This window comes from Tamandua tetradactyla, chromosome 11, assembly GCF_023851605.1.
Source record: "Tamandua tetradactyla isolate mTamTet1 chromosome 11, mTamTet1.pri, whole genome shotgun sequence".
Lineage (NCBI taxonomy): Eukaryota > Metazoa > Chordata > Mammalia > Pilosa > Myrmecophagidae > Tamandua > Tamandua tetradactyla.
This window is the reverse complement of record NC_135337.1, coordinates 74,850,022-74,874,239: the sequence shown is the minus strand read 5'-3', so window position 1 is coordinate 74,874,239 and position 24,218 is coordinate 74,850,022. Positions and strand designations below refer to the sequence as shown.

At 39.2% G+C, this 24,218-nt stretch overlaps 1 long non-coding RNA gene across 10 annotated transcripts in view; it reads right to left on the bottom strand.

The window, feature by feature from the left end:
* The window catches only part of LOC143650304 (uncharacterized), a 149,227-nt gene that overhangs the window by 113,259 nt on the left and 11,750 nt on the right, over nt 1-24,218 (bottom strand). For 7 of the 10 annotated variants that reach the window (XR_013159511.1, XR_013159512.1, XR_013159514.1 and 4 more), the window contains exon 2: nt 1,662-1,743. The exons of 2 other annotated variants lie outside the window; for them this stretch is intronic. This is a non-coding gene — a long non-coding RNA (uncharacterized LOC143650304). Of the gene's footprint in view, nt 1-1,661; nt 1,744-10,453; nt 10,542-24,218 lie in introns of those variants that run through there. One more of the 10 variants, XR_013159510.1, reaches the window with a different exon arrangement.

Below are 24,218 nucleotides of genomic sequence, written 5' to 3'. Positions count from 1 at the left end.
TTTTAATAATGACCCATCTTGTAGAGGTAGCCATTTCTTCTAATCTCGATTCAGTACTGTAGGTTGGAAACTTTATTAGATTTTCTCCAGAGATGTGATACACCCATTTGTGGGTATTAACCTTTGATTAGAGGTAGATATGACTCCACCCATTTGAGGTGGGTCTTCACTAATTAGTCTACTGGAATCCTTTAAAAGAGGAAACATTTCGGAGAGAGCCCCAGAGCCGTAAGAACCATGAGAACCCACAAGGCCAGAGAACTTTTGAAATGAAGAAGGAAAATGTCCCCGGGGGAGCGTCATGAAACAAGAAGCCTGGCGAGAAAGCTAACAGATGTCATTGTGTTGCCATGTGCCTTTCCAGTTAAGAGAGAAAAACTTCAGTGTGGACAACCAAAGCTATAGGCTGAGCCCCCAGTCTTGGGGTTTGTTCATTTGAAACTTAACCCCACAGGGGATAGGTCAAGCCTACTTAAAATTAAGCCTAAGAGTCACCCCCAAGAGAACCTCTTTTGTTGCTCAGATGTGGCCTCTCTCTCCAGCCATCACAGCAAGCAAACTCACCACCCTCCCCCTGTCTACGTGGGACATGACTCCCAGGGGTGTGGATCTTCCTGGCAGCGTGGGACAGAAATCCCAGAACGAGCTGAGATTCAGCATCAAGGGATTGAGAAAAACTCTAGAATGAGCTGAGACCCAGCATCAAGGGATTGAGAAAACCTTCTCGACCAAAAAGGGGAAGAGTGAAATGAGAAAAAGTGTCAATGAGTGAGAGATTCCAAACAGAGCCAAGAGGTTATCCTGGAGGTTATTCTTATGCATTAAGTAGATATCACCTTGTTATCCAAGATGTAATGGAGAGGCTGGAGGGAACTGCCTGAAAATGTAGAGTTGTGTTCCAATAGCCATGTTTCTTGAGGATGATTGTATAATGATATGGCTTTCACAATGTGACTGTGTGATTGTGAAAACTGTGTGTGCTCCTTTTATCTACCTTGTCAACAGATGAGAGGAACATATGGAATAAAAATAAATAATGGGAACAAATGTTAAAATAGATTTAGTTTTAAATGCTAGTGATCAATGAAAGGGATCAGTAAGGGGTATGGCCAGTAAAATTTTTTTTTTCTGTTTGTTATATTTTTCTGTTGTCTTTTTATTTCTTTTTCTGAATTGATGCTAATGTTCTGGGAAATGATCATGATGATGAATATGCAACTATGTGATGATATTGTGAATTGCTGAGTGTATGTGTTGGGAATGTTTGTTTCTTGTAATTTTTTTAAATTAATAAATTTAAAAAAAGAGAGAAAACCTTGACTTTATCAGCTTTTTAAAGTGAAGGTAACCTCTTATTGGTGTCTTAATTTGGATATTTTTATAGACTTGCTTTAATTGGGACATTTTCATGGCCTTAGAACTGTAAACATGCAACTTAAAAAATTCCCACGTTTAAAAGCCATTCTTTTTCTGGTATACCACATTCCAGCAGCTAGCAAACCAGAGCATAGGCCATGACAGTTTGAAAGGATTTATGTACCCTAGAAAAGCCATGTTTTAATCCTCATCCAATCTCACAGAAGCAACTGTTTCTTTCAATCCCTATTCAGTACTACTGGTTGGAAACTTGATTAAACCATCACCATGGAGATGTGACTCACCCAATTGTGGGTATTAACCTTTGATTAGAGGGAGATGTTACTCCATCCATTCCAGGTAGGTCTTGATTAGTTTACCGGAACCCTTTAAAAAAGGAAAGAGAGCCACAATAACCACAAGACTCCACACAATCAGAGACCTTTGGAGATGAAGGAAAATGTCCCTGGGGAAGTTTTATGAAATAAGAAGACTAGAGACAAGCTAGCAGATGTCACCATGTTTGTCATGTGCCTTTCCAGATGAGAGAGAAACCCTGAACTTCATCGGCCTTTCTTGAGTGAAGGTAACCTCTTACTGGTGCCTTAGATTGGACATTTTTATAGTCTTGCTTTAATTGCGACATTTTCGTGGGCTCAGAACTTTAAACTTGCAACTTACTAAATTCCCCCTTTTAAAAGTTGCTCTGTTTCTGGTATATTGTATTCCAGCAGCTTGCAAACAAAAACACAGGGTATGGACAGGTGGGTGAAAAAAATAAGGACAAAATATGAATAAACAATAGAGGATGATAAAGGGTAAAAAATTGGGTAGATTGAAATACTAGTGATCAATGAGAAGGAGGGGTTAAGGGATATGGATGTATGTGATTTTTCTTTTTATTCTTTTTACTTCTTTTCCTGCAGTGATGCAAGTGTTTTAAAAGTGATCATTGTGATGAATACAGAACTATGGGATGATACAGTGAGCCATAGATTCTACACTATGTATGTGGTAAATATTTCTCAATAAAATATTTTTAATTAATGTTTTATGATGGTTTTAATAAATTTTTTTAACTTTGGAAATTTTTTTTAATGAATGACAATAACAGCCCATATTTTTCATACTGCGTTTTGGCTTGCAAAATTGTTTTATGCGCTCCTTCTCCGCCGGCCCGCCGCGCGGTGCCCACGCCCCGCAGCAGCCGACCCGCCCACCCTCCTTCTCCCCTCTCTTTCTCCGCCGGCCCGCCGCGCGGCACCCACGCCCCGCAGCAGCCGACCCGCCCGCCCTCCTTCTTCCCCCTCTTTCCCGTCCTGCTCCGGCGGCTCTCCAACCACCACGGTGCCCTCTTCCCCCGCCTTCACCGGCTCCTCCGCCACCAGCCTCGACAGCCTTGCCGCCCTCACCTTTCCTCCTCCAGAACAGCTACTGGGGGAGTGGAGACAATACAGAGCAGCTCCCGGAGCCACGACGGAGATCAAAGGGACAGCGTACCCCATCCTGTAATGGCTGACTGTCTGGGAGAACCAGCTCCGGTGAGAACACCGAGGGACGCAGGCTTTCCTGGGCGGGACGGCAAGCGGCCGGAGTCCCTCCCTTCCTCCTTCCCAGGCCAGCTGGCAGAATTGGGGAGGTGGTCCCCTCAGGCCGCGGCGGCTGGCATCCCCACCACGCGAGGCCCCCCGGACCAACTGAAAGAGTTGGGTCAGAAATCCCCAGACTGCGGAGAACGGTGACCAGGGGGTCCCTTCCAAACACGTGACTCCCCGGTCCGCCTGGGAACAGTGCACTCTCCCGGGCTGCGACAGCTGGCGCCCTTCCGCCATGCTTGGCGCCCCGGGCCGACTAGGAAATTTGGTCGGGCGCTCTCACGTGCTGCGGCGGCTGGCGACCCTCCCCGCGTTCGGACCCCTGGGCCGGCTGGCACTCTTCCAAGACGCTTCAGCTGCCAAACCTCCCCTACGGCGAGAGTTTTCCAGAGTTAAAGGAACCACAGCAACTTTTACTGGTGGATCCCATAGACAAACGTGTGCCACGAGCGTGACCTACTGGGCAGGATAAGAAAAACAGAACCCAGAGATTTCACAGAAAAATCTTACAACCTGTGGGGTCCAACACTCAGGGAAATCTGACTAAATGCCCAGACGCCAGCAGAAGATAATGGATCACGCTCAGAAAATTGAAAATATGGCCCAGTCAAAGGAAAAAACCAATAGTTCAAATGAGATACAGGAGCTGAAACAACTAATGCTGAATATACGAACAGAAATGGAAAACCTCTTCAAAAACGAAATCGATAAATTGAGAGAGGACATGAAGAAGACATGGGCTGAACATAAAGAAGAAATAGAAAAACTGAAAAAACAAATCACAGAGCTTATGGAAGTGAAGGATAAAGTAGAAAAGATGGAAAAAACAATGGATACCTACAATGATAGATTTAAAGAGAAAGAAGATAGAATTAGTGATTTGGAGGATACAACATCTAAATTCCAAAAAGAAACAGAAACTATCCGGAAAAGAATGGAAAAATTCGAACAGGGTATCAGGGAACTCAAGGACAATATGAACCGCACAAATATACGTGTTGTGGGTGTCCCAGAAGGAGAAGAGAAGGGAAAAGGAGGAGAAAAACTAATGGAAGAAATTATCACTGAAAATTTCCCAACTCTTATGAAAGACCTAAAATTACAGATCCAAGAAGTGCAGCGCACCCCAAAGAGATTAGACCCAAATAGGCGTTCCCCAAGACACTTATTAGTTAGAATGTCAGAGGTCAAAGAGAAAGAGAGGATCTTGAAAGCAGCGAGAGAGAAGCAATCCATCACATACAAGGGAAACCCAATAAGACTATGTGTAGATTTCTCAGCAGAAACCATGGAAGCTAGAAGACAGTGGGATGATATATTTAAGTTACTAAAAGAGAAAAACTGCCAACCAAGACTCCTATATCCAGCAAAATTATCCTTCAAAAATGAGGGAGAAATTAAAACATTCTCAGACAAAAAGTCACTGAGAGAATTTGTGACCAAGAGACCAGCTCTGCAAGAAATACTAAAGGGAGCACTAGAGTTAGATACAAAAAGACAGAAGAGAGAGGTATGGAGAAGAGTGTAGAAAGAAGGAAAGTCAGATATGATATATATAATACAAAAGACAAAATGGTAGAGGAAAATATTATCCAAACAGCAATAACTCTAAATGTTAATGGACTGAATTCCCCAATCAAAAGACACAGACTGGCAGAATGGATTAAAAAACAGGATCCTTCTATATGCTGTCTACAGGAAACGCATCTTAGACCCAAGATAAATATAGGTTGAAAGTGAGAGGTTGGGAAAAGATATTTCATGCAAATAACAACCAGAAAAGAGCAGGAGTGGCTATACTAATATCCAACAAATTAGACTTCAAATGTAAAACAGTTAAAAGAGACAAAGAAGGACACTATATACTAATAAAAGGAACAATTAAACAAGAAGACATAACAATCATAAATATTTATGCACCGAACCAGAATGCCCCAAAATACGTGAGGAATACACTGCAAACACTGAAAAGGGAAATAGACACATATACCATAACAGTTGGAGACTTCAATTCACCACTCTCATCAATGGACAGAACATCTAGACAGAGGATCAATAAAGAAATAGAGAATCTGAATATTACTATAAATGAGCTAGACTTAACAGACATCCATAGGACATTACATCCCACAACAGCAGGATACACCTTTTTTTCAAGTGCTCATGGATCATTCTCAAAGATAGACCATATGCTGGGTCACAAAGCAAGTCTTAACAAATTTAAAAAGATTGAAATCATACACAACACTTTCTCGGATCATAAAGGAATGAAGTTGGAAATCAATAATAGGCGGAGTGCCAGAAAATTCACAAATACATGGAGGCTCAACAACACACTCTTAAACAACAAGTGAGTCAAAGAAGAAATTGCAAGAGAAATTAGTAAATACCTAGAGGTGAATGAAAATGAAAACACAACATATCAAAACTTATGGGACGCAGCAAAGGCAGTGCTAAGAGGGAAATTTATTGCCCTAAATCCCTTTATCAGAAAAGAAGAAAAGGCAAAAATGCAGGAATTAACTGTCCACTTGGAAGAACTGGAGAAAGAACAGCAAACTAATCCCAAAGCAAGCAAAAGGAAAGAAATAACAAAGATTAGAGCAGAAATAAATGAAATTGAAAACATGAAAACAATAGAGAAAATCAATAAGACCAGAAGTTGGTTCTATGAGAAAATCAACAAGATTGATGGGCCCTTAGCAAGATTGACAAAAAGAAGAAGAGAGAGGATGCAAATAAATAAGATCAGAAATGGAAGAGGAGACATAACTACTGACCTCACAGAAATAAAGGAGGTAATAACAGGATACTATGAACAACTTTACGCTAATAAATACAACAATTTAGATGAAATGGACAGGTTCCTGGAAAGACATGAACAACCAACTTTGACTCAAGAAGACATAGATGACCTCAACAAACCAATCACAAGTAAATAAATTGAATTAGTCATTCAAAAGCTCCCTAAAAAGAAAAGTCCAGGACCAGACGGCTTCACATGTGAATTCTATCAAACATTCCAGAAGGAATTAGTACCAACTCTCCTCAAACTTTTCAAAATACTCGAAGTGGAGGGAAAACTACCTAATTCATTCTATGAAGCCAACATCACCCTCATACCAAAACCAGGCAAAGATATTACAAAAAAAGTAAACTACAGACCAATCTCTCTAACGAATATAGATGCAAAAATCCTCAATAAAATTCTAGCAAATCGTATCCAACAACACATTAAAAGAATTATACATCATGACCAAGTAGGATTCATCCCAGGTATGCAAGGATGGTTCAACATAAGAAAATCAATTAATGTAATACACCACATCAACAAATCAAAGCAGAAAAATCACATGATCATCTCAATTGATGCAGAGAAGGCATTTGACAAGATTCAACATCCTTTCCTGTTGAAAACACTTCAAAAGACAGGAATACAAGGGAACTTCCTTAAAATGATAGAGGGAATATATGAAAAACCCACAGCTAATATCATCCTCAATGGGGAAAAATTGAAAACTTTCCCCCTAAGATCAGGAACAAGACAAGGATGTCCACTATCACCACTATTATTCAACATTGTGTTAGAAGTTTTAGCCAAAGCAATTAGACAAGAAAAAGAAATACAAGGCATCAAAATTGGAAAGGAAGAAGTAAAACTATCACTGTTTGCAGACGATATGATACTATACGTCGAAAATCTGGAAAAATCCACAACAAAACTACTAGAGCTAATAAATGAGTACAGCAAAGTAGCAGGCTACAAGATCAACATTCAAAAATCTGTAGCTTTTCTATACACTAGTAATGAACAAGCTGAGGGGGAAATCAAGAAACGAATCCCATTTACAATCGCAACTAAAAGAATAAAATACCTAGGAATAAATTTAACCAAAGAGACAAAAAACCTATATAAAGAAAACTACAAAAAACTGTTAAAAGAAATCACAGAAGACCTAAAGAGATGGAAGGGCATACCGTGTTCATGGATTGGAAGACTAAATATAATTAAGATGTCAATCCTACCTAAACTGATCTACAGATTCAATGCAATACCAATCAAAATCCCAACAACTTATTTTTCAGAATTAGAAAAACCAATAAGCAAATTTATCTGGAAGGGCAGGGTGCCCCGAATTGCTAAAAACATCTTGAGGAAAAAAAACGAAGCTGGAGGTCTCGCGATGCCTGACTTTAAGGCATATTATGAAGCCACAGTGGTCCAAACAGCATGGTATTGGCATAAAGATAGATATATCGACCAATGGAATCGAATAGAGTGCTCAGATATAGACCCTCTCATCTATGGACATTTGATCTTTGATAAGGCAGTCAAGCCAACTCACCTGGGACAGAACAGTCTCTTCAATAAATGGGGCCTAGAGAACTGGATATCCATATGTAAAAGAATGAAAGAAGACCCGCATCTCACACCTTATACAAAAGTTAACTCAAAATGGATCAAAGATCTAAACATTAAGTCTAAGATGATAAAACAGTTAGAGGAAAATGTAGGGAGATATCTTATGAATCTTACAACTGGAGGTGGTTTTATGGACCTTAAACCTAAAGCAAGAGCACTGAAGAAAGAAATAAGTAAATGGGAGCTCCTCAAAATTAAACACTTTTGTGCATCAAAGAACTTCATCAAGAAAGTAGAAAGACAGCCTACACAATGGGAGATAATATTTGGAAATGACACATCAGATAAAGGTCTAGTATCCAGAATATATAAAGAGATTGTTCAACTCAACAACAAAAAGACAGCCAACCCAATTACAAAATGGGAAAAAGACTTGAACAGACACCTCTCAGAAGAGGAAATACGGATGGCCAAGAGGCACATGAAGAAATGCTCAATGTCCCTGGCCATTAGAGAAATGCAAATCAAAACCACAATGAGATACCATCTCACACCCACCAGAATGGCCATTATCAACAAAACAGAAAATGACAAGTGCTGGAGAGGATGCGGAGAAAGAGGCACACTTATCCACTGTTGGTGGGAATGTCAAATGGTGCAACCACTGTGGAAGGCAGTTTGGCGGTTCCTCAAAAAGCTGAATATAGAATTCCCACATGACCCAGCAATACCATTGCTAGGTATCTACTCAAAGGACTTAAGGGCAAAGACACAAACGGACATTTGCATACCAATGTTTATAGCAGCGTTATTTACAATTGCAAAGAGATGGAAACAGCCAAAATGTCCATCAACAGAAGAATGGCTAAATAAACTGTGGTATATACGTACGATGGAATATTATGCAGCTTTAAGACAAGATAAACTTATGAGGCATGTAATAACATGGATGGACCTAGAGAATATTATGCTGAGTGAGTCCAGCCAAAAACTAAAGGACAAATACTGTATGGTCCCACTGATGTGAACGGACATTCGAGAATAAACTTGAAATATGTCATTGGTAACAGAGTCCAGCAGGAGTTAGAAACAGGGTAAGATAATGGGTAATTGGAGCGGAAGGGATACAGACTGTGCAACAGGACTAGATACAAAAACTCAAAAATGGACAGCACAATAATACCTAATTGTAAAGTAATCATGTTAAAACACTGAATGAAGCTGCATCTGAGCTATAGGGTTTTTTTGTTGTTGTTTTTTACTATCATTACTACTTTTATTTCTTTTCTCTATATTAACATTTTATATCTTTTTCTGTTGTGTTGCTAGTTCCTCTAAACCGATGCAAATGTACTAAGAAACGATGATCATGCATCTATGTGAAGATGTTAAGAATTACTGAGTGCATATGTAGAACGGTATGATTTCTAAATGTTGTGTTAATTTCTTTTTTTTATTTTTCTTTTTTTTCTTTCTTTCTGTTAATAAAAAAATAAAAAAGAAGAATAAAAAAAAATAAAATAAGAGCAGGAGGAACAATATGTGGACTAATAATAAATGGAGTTGATAAAAAAATTGTTTTATGCATGTGTGTATTATCTTATTTAATAAATAATGATAATTACCACAAACTTGCTCCCAAGTAACTTGATACTTCTGAATTGTGACAAACATGACAAATACCAGAGTTTTATCTGAATTCTGGGTGTTGAAGAACAGCTAGAATGCTTGAAAAGTAACTTACTGAAAATTATCAAGATTGATTATCATAATATTTAGCATATTAGAATACAGATGAAGAAAAACAATTAGGCATGAAAACTGTACATAAAAATCACAAGTTTTCTGATGGGGAAAAAAAGACCTAGATTGATAATAATCACAAAGGAAAGTCATGAAGCTGTTGATCAAAAAATAAATCTAAATATTTTTCAAACACAAACAGATAAAGGAGATTTGGCCATCCTATGGGCTTGTAGTTTTAAAACAGCATGTCCCTAGCTGCTCCAGACATGGTCACAGATTAAGTCAACAAACATCTGTGAACAGTACTTGTGCCTATTTGAAAATATTATGTACCACAGAACAGCCATGTTTAAATCCTGATCCAATCTTGCAGGGCCAGACCTACAGCTGAGGGTGGGAAATTTTGATTGGATTCTTTCCATGGAGATGTGACACACCTAACTGTGGGTGTGGCCTTTCATTAGATGGAGACATGACTCCACCCATTCAAGGTGGGTCTTGATTAGTTTACTCGAATTCTTTAAAAGGGAAAACATTATGGAGAAACCTCAGCTACAGATGCTTGGAGAACAGCTGCTTCAGAGCTAACAGAGACATGGATGTTTGGATATGCTTAGAGTGCTGACAGAGAGAGCAGATGACGAGACATGGGCAGAGCCACAGGTGTTGCCATGTGCCTTTCCATGAGATGCAAAGCAAGCCAGAACCCAGAGTTGTGTCAGGGAGTAGCTAAGTGAAGACACACAGATGCTTAGAGAGAAAACATCTCTCTGATTTACAGCTATTAACAAATAAGAAAATATTATTCAGAGGGAGATAAGTAGGGTGAGATGAAAGGAGTTTTAGGGATGCACATAATTCAAAGGATGAGTAAGGCAAAGGGAATCCACATCTGAAAAGTAGAGGGAGGAGGAGTCAGGAAGTAGGGGGTGGGCTGGTTCGGGGTAGGGGAATTAAATGCATACTCATAAAAACCAAAGGAAGAGAGCATTTCAAAAATAATTCTCAGTTCCTTGGTTCCTCATTCACAATCATTTCCTTTATTTCATCACAGATATACATCCCTGGCCATGCCCTGGAGCTCTGTCACCACCAGAAAAGCACTCTCTAGAATATTTCCACATTTAGCACTCTGTGGCCACCTATTTTGGCTCTTCCAGCTCACCTACATAAGTAGCATTCCAACAATTTCTAACTCTGATGAGGCATCCAATCTAGTGACCCGTCTTCATTTTCATTTTCTATCTCCTCTCAAAGACTTTTATCCATTCTAATCAGCTTTAAGTCCTTGGTCCACCATTATAAAGGGGTTTCTTCAATCCATGGCCTTGTCTCTATTCACATGGCAAAACCCCATCCCTCATCAAACCCAACCATGAACCCCAAAACTTACCTCGAGAAACATGACAAAACCACGGTCAGTTCTCACTTTAAATGTAAGATCTCAACCTTGCTTAGATCCTGATTCAAATGAACCAACTGTAAAAAGGCATTTGTAAAAACATTTTTTTTTAACAAAAAACCCATTTGTGAGATAATCTGAGAAATTGGAACAGGAAGTGGAAGTTAGATGAAATGAGTTCTTATGTTCTAAGAAATAACAGTGTAACTGTGACTATGATTTTTTCTTTGTTTTTAAAAACACCCCTTTGTGTTACAGATACATACTTGGGTGACAGGATAAGACATCCGGGATTTGCTCTAAACTATATAAATAAAAGAAAAGGCGAGGGTAGGAAAATGGAAATAAAAGATACAGCACTGGGAAATGATGACAATGATTGACACTGGCAATGGGTACAGAAGGTTCATTATACTTTTCCTAACACTTTCATAAATGTTTGAATGTTTTTATAGTAAGTTTAAAACCAGATATATTCAAGACAAAAAGAATCCAAATAGACACTTCCTATCAGTGCTATTACATTTCCCTCAGTAGTTTCCTTTCCTATTCTTTATTAGGAACTTTTCCATAATTCTTTCTTTTTAGACCTCCGATATCCTACCCTCTAACCCCTATTCTCTGCTGAAAACCTCACTTTATAAACTTTCTCTTTTTTTTGGCATGGGGAGGCTCCAAGAATTGAACCCAGGTCTCTGCATAACAAGTGAGAATTCTGCCACTGAGCCACCACTGCACCGCTCCATATATTATTTTTAAAACTGACACTATAAAATGGAAAGTTCTTCGTTTTCCAAACCACTCAAAAACAAAAATCTACCTGTATCTGTACAAATACACATCTCTTTCCTTCCCAATGAAAAAGGATTAAAGATGTTATCTTTGCCCCCAAATAAATCTTAAAATTCCACCCATGCCCTAGATCCCATTTGTTCTCAACTTCAACAATCATGCAATTATTCCTCTTTCTTCATTCACTAAATCCCTCCTCACCCTCCTACTGGTTCATTCCCATTAGCGTACAAACAAAATATTTTTTCCTTCTAAGAAAAGAAGAAAAAAGCACCCTTAGTCCCATATATCCACTTCCACCTAACACCCTCTATTCTTTTCCTTTTCACAATAAAAATACTTGAGAGAGTGATTTGAAGTAAGTAAAAAAAGTATTTGCAAAGTCCCCTTGGGGGAATGGTGAGAAAGGGGGGAAACTCAACCTTCCCAAGTGGGAAATTAGTGATATTCTCACAAGCACTGGGGACAACCCAAGCAATAGACTGAGCACCCAATCTTGGGGTTTGTTCATATGAAACTTAACCCGACAAAAATAGGTCAAGCTTACTTAAAATTAGGCCTAAGAGTCACCCCCCAAGAGAACCTCTTTTGTTGCTCAGATGTGGCTTCTCTCTCCAGCCAACACAACAAGCAAACTCACCACCCTCGCCCTGGCAAAGTGGGACGTGGCTCCCAGGTGTGTGGACCTTCCTGGTAACATGGGACAGAAATCCTAGAATGAGCTGGGACTCAGCATCTAGGGATTGAGAAAACCTTCTCAACCAAAAGGGGGAAGACTGAAATGAGACAAAATAAAGTGTCAATAGCTGAGAGATTCCAAATAGAATTGAGAGGTTATCCTGGAGATTGTTCTTACGCATTAAATAGATATCACCTTGTTAGTCAAGATGTGGTGGAGACCCTCCAGCCAACATGACGAGCAGTCTCACCACCCTCCCCCTCTCTGCATGGGACATGACTCCCAGTGGTGTGAACCTTCCTGGCAACGTGGGACAGAGATCCTGGAACGAGCTGAGACTCAGCATCAAGGGACTGAGAAAAATCCTAGAATGAGCTAAGAATTAACATCGATTGAGAGAACCTTCTCGACCAAAAGGGGGAAGAGTGAAATGAGACTAAGTGTCAATGGCTGAGAGATTCCAAACAGAGTCGACAGGTTATCCTGGAGGTTATTCTTACACATTAAGTAGATATCACCTTGTTGTTCAAGATGTAATGGAGAGGCTGGAGGGAACTGCCTGAAAATGTAGAGCTGTGTTCCAGTAGCCATGTTTCTTTTTTTTTTTTTGACCTTTAAAAGGGAGAATTTAATGAGTTGCTGGTTTGCAGTTGTAAGGCCGAGAAAATGTCCCAGTTACAACAAGTCTATAGAAATGTCCAATCAAAGGCATCCAGGGAAAGATACCTTGGTTCAAGAAGGCTGATGAAGTTCAGGGTTTCTCTCTCATCTGAGAAGGCACATGATGAACACAGTCAGGGCTTCTCTCTTGGCTGGAAGGGCACATGGCGAGTACGGGCTCATCTGCTAGCTTTCTCTCCTGGCTTCCGGTTTCATGAAGCTCCCTGGGAGGCGTTTTCCTTCTTCATCTCCAAAGGTCACTGGCTGGTGGACTCTGCTTCTGCTCGTGGCTATGTTGTTCTGCTCTCTCTGAATCTCAGTAGCCATGTTTCTTGATGATGATTGAACAATGAAATAGCTTTCACAATGAGACTCTGTGAATGTGAAAACTTTGTGTCTGATGCTCTTGTTATCTACCATATCAACAAAAGAGTAGAACATATGGAATAAAAATAAATAGTAGGGGGAACAAATGTTAAAATAAATTTAATTTGAAACGTTAGTGGTAAATGAAAGCGAGGGGTAAGGGGTATGGTATGTATAACTTTTTTTTCTCTATTATCGTTTTATTTCTTTTTCTGTTGTTTTTTTGTTTCTTTTTATGGATCAATGCAAATGTTCTAAGAAATTATGAATATGCATCTATGTGATGATATTAAGAATTACTGATTATATATGTATAATGGAATGATATCTTATTGTTTTGTTTGTTTGTTGTTAATTTTTTTTAATTAATAAAAAAATGCAAAAAAAAAAAGATGTAGTGGAGAGACTGGAGGGAAGTGCCTGAAACTGTAGAGCTGTGCTCTGGTAAGCCATGTTTCTTGAAGATGATTTTATAATGATATAGCTTTCGCAATGTGACTGTGTGATTGTGAAAACCTTGTGTCTGATGCTGCTTTTATCTACCTTGTGAACAGACGAGTAGAACATATGGAACAAAAATAAATAATAAGGGGAACAAATGTTAAAATAAATTTAGTTTGAAATGCTAATGAAAACAAGGGGTAAGGGTATGTATAATCTTTTTTTTCTGTTCTTGTTTTATTTCTTTTTCTGTTGTCTTTTTATTTCTTTTTCTGAATTGATGCAAATGTTCTAAGAAATGATGAATATGCAACTAAGTGATGATATTGTGAATTACTGATTATATATGTTAATGGTTTAGTTTGTTTGTTAAATTTTTTTCGATTACTAAATAATTTTTTTTTAAACGGCTCTCTCAGCTCCTGTGAGTCCTTCTTGCTTGGGCTGGGCATTTTCTTACTTCACACATCTGTGCTTTCTCCAAAATGTCTCACTCTTAAAGGACTCCAGCAAGTGGATTAAGACCCACTTTGTGTGGGCAGGGCCACATCTCCATAGAAACAACCTAAACAAAAGGTCTCACCCAACAACAGGTCTTCCCCTGCAAGACTGGATTAAAAGAACATGGCTTTTTTGAGGCATATAACAGCTTCAACTTGGCACAACATCTTGCCAATATTAAGTTCTGTTAGTCATGAACACAGGATATCTTGCCATTTATTTAGGTTTTCTTTAATTTCTTTCACCAGTTTTGGCACACTGTTTCAAATACAATTCCTTCATCCTCTTGGTTAAATTTATTCCTCGTATTTTATTCTTTGGGATGATATCATGAATGGAATTTGTAGTAGTTTGAAGATGTTATATACCCCTGAAAAGGCCATGTGCTTTTAATCCACTCCTGGAGGTGAAGCCCTGTTGCAGATTGGACCTTTTTAATTACATTATTTCAGTTGAGATGTGACCCACCTCATTCAAAGTAGGTTTTAATCAGCTTACAGGAGTACTTTATAAGAGAATAAAAGACCTACAGAAGCTAAGAGTTGAAACTGAGAGAAGTTCATGGAAGAACCCCTAGAGAAGCTAAGAGACAAGGACACACCCAGAAAAGCTAAGAGAAACAGCAGCTAAAAGAAAGAAACACACAGCCAGAAACTGAAAGCAATGAAACCCAGGAGAGAAGGGCCAGCAGATGTTGGCCATGTGTGTTCCCATGAGAAAGAGAAGTCCCCGATACCAGAATCCTGCCTTCAAAGTCCAGGTATTGTCCTGTTGAAGTCTTGAATTGGGGCATTTTCTGGTTAAATGTAAGCTAATAAATTCCGATTATAAGGGCCAATCCATTTCTGGTATATTGCATTCCAGCAGCTTTAGCGACCCAAAACAGATTTTGGTACCAAGAAGTGGAGTGTGATTTGCAAATACCAAAAATGCTGGTACAACTTTACAAAATGGATAAAGGGGAAGATTCTGGAAGAAGTGTGAAAAGATTAGTAGAAAAGTCCCAGATTGCTTTGAAGAGACTTTTGGTAGAAGTATGGATGTTAAGGGTACTTCCAATGAGGTTAGTAGACTGAAATCATGAATGTATAATTGCAAACTGGAAGAAAGACCACCCTTATTTTAAGTGGCAAGAATTTTGCAAAACTGATCCCTGATTTCTGGTGGAAGGTAAAACGTAAAAGTGATGAGCTTAGATATATAGCTGAAGAGATTTCCAAATTAAATGTGGAAAGTATGACTGGGCTTCTCCTTGCAGCTTATAGTAAAATGTATGAGGAAAGGGATAAACTGAGACCTAAACTCTTGGGTACAAAGACACCAGAATTTGATGGTCTAGAAAATTTTGAGTTTCTAGAAAGTGAGTCCTCAGAGAATAGAGCCCCAGTGAGAACTTAATGGATCATGGAACCAGCCATTTCAGTGTGAGTCAGGATTGGAAATGCAGTTATCCAGGGATCCCAGTGTGCTGAATCCGATATCAATAATTTATTTGCAAGATCTGTTTGAATGGAACCACTGCCAACCAGGAATAAAAGGGACAGAAAATGGACAGGTTGAAAGAAAAATTACTTCAAAGGCAGAACCACGGAAACTGAGGTCTGAAGCAAAGACACCTTGGGCCTGAAGATGGACCCACCCATTTACATGGAAAGGGTGAGTGTATTATTAGGGTTCTCTAGAGAAACAGAATCAGCAGGAGATATTTATACAAAATATAAAATTTATAAAAGTGTCTCACGTAAACATGAGGACACAGAGTCCAAGGTCTATAGGGCAGGACACAAGCTGGTAGCTCCAGTGAGGGCCCTCAATGAACTCTCAGGAGAGGCTGGCTGGCTGAAGCAGGAAGAGGGATTACCTCTTCTGAACAATCCTTAAAATTCTTCCAGTGATGAGATTAAGCATCACTCATTGCAGAAGACACTCCCGTTAGATGAGCAAATGAAGTGTCCCCATAGCAACAGACAGGCCAGCGTTTGCCCAACCAGACAACCGGGTACCACCACCTGGCCAAGATGGCACATGAACCTGACCATGACAGTGAGTAGCACACTTTATACATTTAGGAGTCCTTCTGCCCAGGCTTCAGATATGATGGAGCACATTCCCCAGGGACTGGGGAGAGTCTGGCTGCCACCCCACTGTTCTAGGGAGTTGAGCCTGTGCCCCAGAGACGGCACAGAATCCAGCTGTCACCCCAATGCTTGAGGAGGGTGGAGCCTAGAGTTCAGCTGTTGCCCTGCTATTTGAAGAGGATAGAGCTGAGGCAGTAAAGATTGGTGGAAGAAGTAATCCAGGAAGTACGGCAAGGTGTAGGATAGCAATGGCCCTGATTCTATACATAAAAAACATCATGACATGATCCCCAATTAGGAGGAGGTCTAATATACCTGGATAACTAGAGAGTAAAATGGAGAAAGCCAAAGATGCTTGAAGAGATAGGCTAGGGCAGACTTTAGAAGATTGTGTCTGGACAGTAACAATTTCAATTACATAAGGTCATTTAGAGGATTAAATGAGAAATCTACTGTAAAGTATTATATATTTTTTAATATTTTTGTTGAAATATCTTCACACACATACAGCCTATCCAAAGTATACAATCAATGGCTCACAATATGATCACATAGTTGTGTATTCATCCCATGATCATCTTTAGAACATTCGCATTACTCAAGAATAAGAAATGAAAAGAAAAAATAAAAAACTCATACATCCCATACTCTTTGCCCCTCCCTCTCGTTGACCACTAGTATTTCAATCCATTCCATTTTTTTTATGCCTTAACCCCTCCTATTATTTATTTATTTTGTCCTTACTTTTTTACTCCTATGTCCATACCTTGGATAAAAAGAGCATCAGAGACTTCCGGGTCAAGATGGCAGCTTAACAACGTGTGTGTTTTAGTTCGTCCTCCAGAACAACTACTAAATAACCAGAAACAGTACAGAACAGCTCCCGGAGCCACGATAGTGACCGAACACACAGCGTACCCCAGTCTGGACCAGCTGGACCAGCTGCGAGCACCCCCAGAACCGTGAGTTCCCAAAGCTGCGGCAGTGGGTGCCCCTCCCCCACAGACCGCTTCCCAGAGGGGAAAGGAAAGGACTTTACCAGCAGCAGGGACTGGGCACAATCAAACGCCAACTGTGGAACTAATTAACAAATTATGACTACTAAAAATAGGCCCCCAGCTTAGGTGAACCTGATCAAAGCAGAGGTTGCTCATTTTTGCCCCAGCACCAAGGGGGCAGGACTGACAGAAAAAGGGGGAAAAAAAAAGAAGGAAACAGACGTTTCTGTGGCTGTGTATCTACAAAGGCTTGACTGCCTCTGGATACAGCGGCAGGACTTTTCAGGCTGCAACTGCCCCAGGCATAGGCAGAAGTGAGCTCTTTGGGGGGCTTATCTGGAGCTTGTGCCTTCCCCAGGGGAGGGGTGAAGCCCAACTCAGGTGGAATCCCTCCATCAAGGATTTCAGACCCCAGGGCTTGGTAATTTGAAGCCATTAAAACCAGCCTACAACCTCTCCTCTGTCTCCACCATGCCCCCAGCAGGGAGAGTCTGTCAAAGTTAAAGGTACTGCATCATCTTATGCTGGTGGGACCTGTAGTCAGACAAGCGCCACACACAGGGCAGGATAAGAAAAACAAAGTCCAGAGACTTCACAGGAAAGTCTTTCAAGCTGCTGGGTCTCACCCTCAGGGAAAACCAACGCAGGTGACTCTTTCCTCCAGATAAGAGGCCAGTCTGGTCTGGGAAAATCTGGCTGGGGTCTATAGTATCTAAGTAGACCCTCCTAAGTGTGTGTGGGGGGGAAGGCACCACACAAGCAGGGCAAGAAACAAGAAAACAAGAACTGAAAAATTCTCCTCTGTTAAACAAAACTTAAGCTAAAGGTCCAGATAAAGCTGAACGGAATGTCAAAGAACAGATAGACAACAAATTCATCCAGCAAGAAAACCCTAGATAAAAGAGGTGAAAGCAATCTCCAGAATAAACTAATTAAGGTAATTAAATGCCTAGACGCCAGCAAAAAATAACAAATCACACTAGGAAAATTGAAGAAATGGCCCAGTCAAAGGAACAAACCAACAATTCAAATGACATACAGGAGCTGAAACAATTAATTCAGAATGTACGAACATGGAAAACCTCATCAAAAACCAAATCAATGAATTGAGGGAGGATATAAAGAAGGCAAGGAGAGAACAAAAAGAAGAAACTGAAAGTCTGAAAAAACAAATCACAGAACTTATGGGAATAAAAGACACAGTAGAAGAGATGAAAAAAAAACAATGGAAACCTACAATTGTAGATTTCGAGAGACAGAACACAGGATTTCAAAACTGGAGGATGGAACATCTGAAATCCTACAAGAAACAGAAACTATAGGAAAAAAATGGAAAAATATGAGCAGGGACTCAGGGAACTGAAAGACAATATGAAGCGCATGAATATACGTGTTGTGGGTATCCCAGAAGGAGAAGAGAAGGGAAAAGGAGGAGAAAGACTAATGGAGGAAATTATCACTGAAAATTTCCCAACTCTTATGAAAGACTTAAAATTACAGATCCAAGAATTGCAGCGTACCCCAAAGAGAATAGATCCAAATAAACATACTCCAAGACATTTACTAATCAGAATGTCAGAGGTCAAAGAGAAAGAGAGGATCTTGAAAGCAGCAAGAGAAAAGCAATCCATCACATACAAGGGAAGCCGAATAAGACTATGCGCAGATCTCTCAGCAGAAACCATGGAGGCGAGAAGACAGTGGGATAATATATTTAAATTATTAAAAGAGAAAAACTGCCAACCAAGAATTCTATATCCAGCAAAACTGTCCTTCAAAAATGAGGGAGAAATTAAAACACTTTCAGGCAAAAAAAATCACTGAGAGAATTTGTGACCAAGAGACCAGCTCTACAAGAAATACTAAAGGGAACACTAGAGACAGATACGAAGACAGAAGAGAGAGGTGTGGAGAAGAGTGTAGAAAGGAAGACTATCAGTAAAGGTAAAAAGAAGGAAAATTAGACACGACATATAAAATTCAGAAGGCAAAATAGTAGAAGAAAGTACCACCCATGCAGTAATAACACTGAATGTTAATGGATTAAACTCTCCAATCAAAAGACATAGTCTGGCAGAACGGATTAAAAAACAGGACCCATCTATATACCGTCTCTACTCAAAGGACACAAATGGACATTTACACACCAATGTGTGAATATAAGAGCAAATATTATAAAACTCTTTTAAAAAAAATAGAGAAATACCTCCAGGACCTTGTAGTAGGAATTGGAATTTTAGATATTACACCAAAAGTATAAGCAACAAAAGAAAAAAATAATAAAATAAACATCAAAATTGAAACCTCATGTGTATCAAAGGCAATTATCAAGATTAACATTGATATACAGTTAATCAGGATTATTAGAGTCCTTTATAAGCAGAGAAAAAGTTAGATAGAGAGAGAAGCTACAAGGAACAGCCGATAGTCAACTGAACCTGGAAGGAAAAAGAGAATATGCTGCTATATGCATTGCCATGTAATGGAAAAGCCAAGGACCAAAGATCACCTGCAGCCAGTACAAGAACATCACAGTCTTTGGGGAGAAAGCATTGCCTTGCCAACACCTCGATTTTGGACTCCTCCTAGCCTCTAAAACTGTGAGCCAATAAATCCCTATTGTTTAAACTGTACAGTTTTTGTTTTAGCATCTAGGAAACTAAAATATCATACAATGGAACATTATTCAGCCATAAAGACATGAAGTGCTGGTATATGCTACATACAACATGAACTTTGAAGACATCATGCTGAATGAAGTCAGACACAAAAAGAATAAATATTGTATGATTTCTTATATATAAAACACTTAGAATAGGCATATTCATAGAGCATGAAAGCAGAATAGTGAGTACCAGTGGTGGGAGGAGGGGGGAATTAGGGAGACAATGAGTTTTGGTTTGGAATGACAAAAATAATCTGGAAATGAAGAGGAAATACGGATGGCCAAGAGGCACATGAAGAGATGCTCAATGTCCCTGGCCATTAGAGAAATGCAAATCAAAACCACAATGAGATATCATCTCACACCCACCAGAATGGCCACTGTCAACAAAACAGAAAAGGACAAGTGCTGGAGAGGATGCGGAGAAAGAGGCACACTTATCCACTGTTAGTGGGAATGTCAAATGGTACAACCACTGTGGAAGGCAGTTTGGCGGTTCCTCAAAAAGCTGAATATAGAATTGCCATACGACCCAGCAATACCATTGCTAGGTATCTACTCAAAGGACTTAAGGGCAAAGACACAAACGGACATTTGCACACCAATGTTTATAGCAGCGTTATTTACAATTGCAAAGAGATGGAAACAGCCAAAATGTCCATCAACAGAAGAATGGCTAAATAAACTGTGGTATATACATACGATGGAATATTATGCAGCTTTAAGACAAGATAAACTTATGAAGCATGTAATAACATGGATGGACCTAGAGAATATTATGCTGAGTGAGTCTAGCCAAAAACTAAAGGACAAATACTGTATGGTCCCACTGATGTGAACGGACATTCGAGAATAAACTTGAAATATGTCATTGGTAACAGAGTCCAGCAGGAGTTAGAAACAGGGTAAGATAATGGGTAATTGGAGTGGAAGAGATACAGACTGTGCAACAGGACTAGATACAAAAACTCAAAAATGGACAGCACAATAATACCTAATTGTAAAGTAATCATGTTAAAACACTGAATGAAGCTGCATCTGAGCTATAGGGTTTTTTGGTTTTGTTTTTTATTATTATTACTACTTTTATTTCTTTTCTCTATATTAACATTTTATATCTTTTTCTGTTGTGTTACTAGTTCCTCTAAACCGATGCAAATGTACTAAGAAACGATGATCATGCATCTATGTGATGATGTTAAGAATTACTGAGTGCATATGTAGAACGGTATGATTTCTAAATGTTGTGATGTTGTGTTAATTTCTTTTTTTTTTCTTTCTTTCCGTTAATAAAAAAAAAATTATCTGGAAATGGATACGTGTAAAAGTCATTCAGTATTGTCAGTGTACTTAATGTAAAAGAATCGTCCACTTAAAAATGATTTTTATGTTACGTGTATTTTACCAAAATTAAAAATAAATTATAAATTTAAAAAAAAAGAGCATCAGACACAAGGTTTTCACAATCACACAGTCACATTGTAAAAGCTGTATAGTTATATAATTGCCTTCAAGAATCAAGGCAACTGGGATACAGTTTAACAGTTTCAGGTACTTCCCTCTAGCCATTCCAAAACACCATAAATAAAAAGGGATAGCTATATAATACATAAGAATAACCTCCAGGATAACCTCTCAACTCTGAAATCTCCCAGCCACTAAGACTCTATTTTGTCTCATTTCTCTTTTCCCTGTTGAGTCAAGAAGGCTTTCTCAATCTCATGATGTGAGGTCCCAGCTCATCCCAGGAGTCTTGTCCCATGTTGCCAGGGAGATTTACACCCCTGGGAGTCATGTCCCACATAGGGCAGAGGTCAGTGAGCTCACCTGCCGAGTTGGCTCAGAGAGAGAGGTCACATCTGAGCAACAAAAGAGGTTCTTCTGGGGGTGACCCTTAGACATAATCATAGTTAGGATTAGCTTCTCCTTTGAAGTAATAAATTTCCTAGGGATGAAACCCAACATTGAAGGCTCAGTCTATTGAATTGTTTGTCCCCACTACTTGTGAGAAAATCAGGAATTCCCCAGATAGGGAAGCTTAATATTTCCACCTTTCTCTCCAAACTCTCAAAGCGACTTTGTAAATGCTTTTTTATTCCCTGCTGAAATTACTCTGGTATGTATTGGGGATGTACTGGGACACACTCACCTGTACCAACAAGGTCTCACGCGCTATTCAAGATTCCATGCAATTATGGTGTCTAATACACTGACCATACAAGTTAAATTAGATAACGCACTACCCAAAATACAAATTTTACACCAAATTTCAGTTACACCTCCAGAATAGATGTGACTGCAGTAATAGCTTATAATCTAGGACCCTTTACAATAGGCCCCAACCTGATAAGCTGTGCTCTTGATTTCAATTCTCCAAGTTTGTATATTTCAGTTAGTCCATTTGAATGGGCATGACAATATTTGTCTTTTTGTTACTGACATTTCATTCAACATACTGTCCTCAAGTTTCATTCACCTAGATGCAAGCCTCACAACTTCATTTCTTCTTGCAGCTGTTTATGGTCCATTGTATGTATACACTACAGGTCCCCTTTCTATCCCTCAGTCATTGCCCACCTAGGCCACCTCCATCTATCGCCCACACTGCTCCATAAACACACGTTTGCACGTGTCTGTTTGTATCCCCACACTCAGCTCCTCCTAGCAATGGGGCTGCAGGATCCTATGGCAACCCCACCCCTAGCCTCCTGTGGAACCACCACACTGCCCTCCAAGGGGCTGCACCTCTCTGTTTCCCTACCAGCAGTGAATAGCTACACCTCTTTCTCGCATTTTCCCTATACTTGTTTCTCTCTGTTCATTTTTAAACGGTTTCAGTTGCACATCATACAATCCATCCTAGGTAAAAAATCAATGGTTCCTGGTATAATCACATAGCCATACCTTTACTGCCACAATCTATCTAAAGACATTTCCTTTTCTTCCACAAAGAATCCCATACCCCTCTCCCATATCCCCTGCTTGTTGACATTTAGTTTGGGTATAATGCCTTTGTTATATACAGTAGAAGCATCTTACAATGTTACTGTTGACTATAGACCCTAGCTTGCACTGATATTTTTTCCTGTATCCCATCCCATTTTCAATGGGCTGAAATTCATTTCAACAAATGATTGCTGACATTCATTTGTTCTCCTTCATAAAGCATTATATAAAAAAATAAATAAATAAATAAAAATAAAAAAATAAAAGCATTATATAAAAATATAAATTCATTTCAACAAATGAATGTTGACATTCATTTGTTCTCCCTCATAAAGCATTATATAAAAATATAAAAACCAACCTAATAAGATCTTAGTGAGGAAAGTACCTATTCAAGTAAATCAGACTTACTTAAAGTAAATCAGCTTAATTTTAAAGCAGATTAATCAATTATATTTTATAAAATACACCTTTACTATATTTTATAACCACTTTTAAAGGTCCACAAAATGTGCGATATCTGAAATAAAGCATTATCACACTCTACAAATGGACAAAAAGAAGAAGGATGGAAATCTAAACATTGTAAACATGTAGATTTTACTCAAGATAATTGACAACTTTAAAGAAATCTCAGTATGAATCTCCTTTTTTTATTATCATACTGCTTCTGATGCTCCTGACACTCAATTCTAATAACAATGCAATCTTGCTGAAGGAAAAATAAAATGTCTCTATCCTAATAGAAAAAGAAAAAAGCCTCAAATGTGTCCAAGTATTAGAACTTAAATAAACGTGAAATTCCAGCTCTAATGGAGCCTGGATCCAATCAACCCACTGTAACATCTTTCCCCTTTTAACAGGTTCGTTTAGTCAATTTCCATCATGCATATCATAAATAGGTCTCATACCACGCGTGACATCTTATTCCCCACCACCCAATGTCTACACAACACTGGGAAGTCACACTGGGTGGGGGAGCCTGAGGGGGTCAAATCCAGAGCAGAGCCAGGGTGACACTGTGCAGATGCAGTCCAGGGAGGACACTGAGCTGAGTCCCTTCTCAGGTAAGCTGCTCACTGCTTTGAAGTGGAAGTTTAAAAATTGAAGATGGGAAGGATTAGGATTTCATAAATTCAGAGGGCACACAATTTCCCTGAACTTGAAAGGAATTTGTGTTAAATTCTGTAGAACTTCACAGAGCAGGGTGCATTTTTAGATGCCTAGACCCAGGGTTCTTTGCTGTAAATTAATTGCAGAATTTGTATGTTAAAACCCACACCCTCTAATAGCTGACTTTTATCATTGCTTTTTTGCTCCAGAATTTTATTGTGCACTACTCAATTCCTCATATCACAGCAGTGAATTTTACACTCACTCATGTTGAAAGACATGAAGGTGTGTTATTTAGTAAATTATTTGCTTAAAAAAGACCCTAGAATCTCTTTTATTGCTCAGATGTGGTCTCACTCTCTCTAAGCCCAACTCTGCAAGTGAAATTATTGCCTTCCCCCCTACATGGGACATGACATCCAGGAGTGAAAATCTCCCTGGTGGCACTGAATATGACACCCCATGGAATCAACAATGCCATCCTGATCAAATGGGGGAAAGAAGTTTAACAAACAAG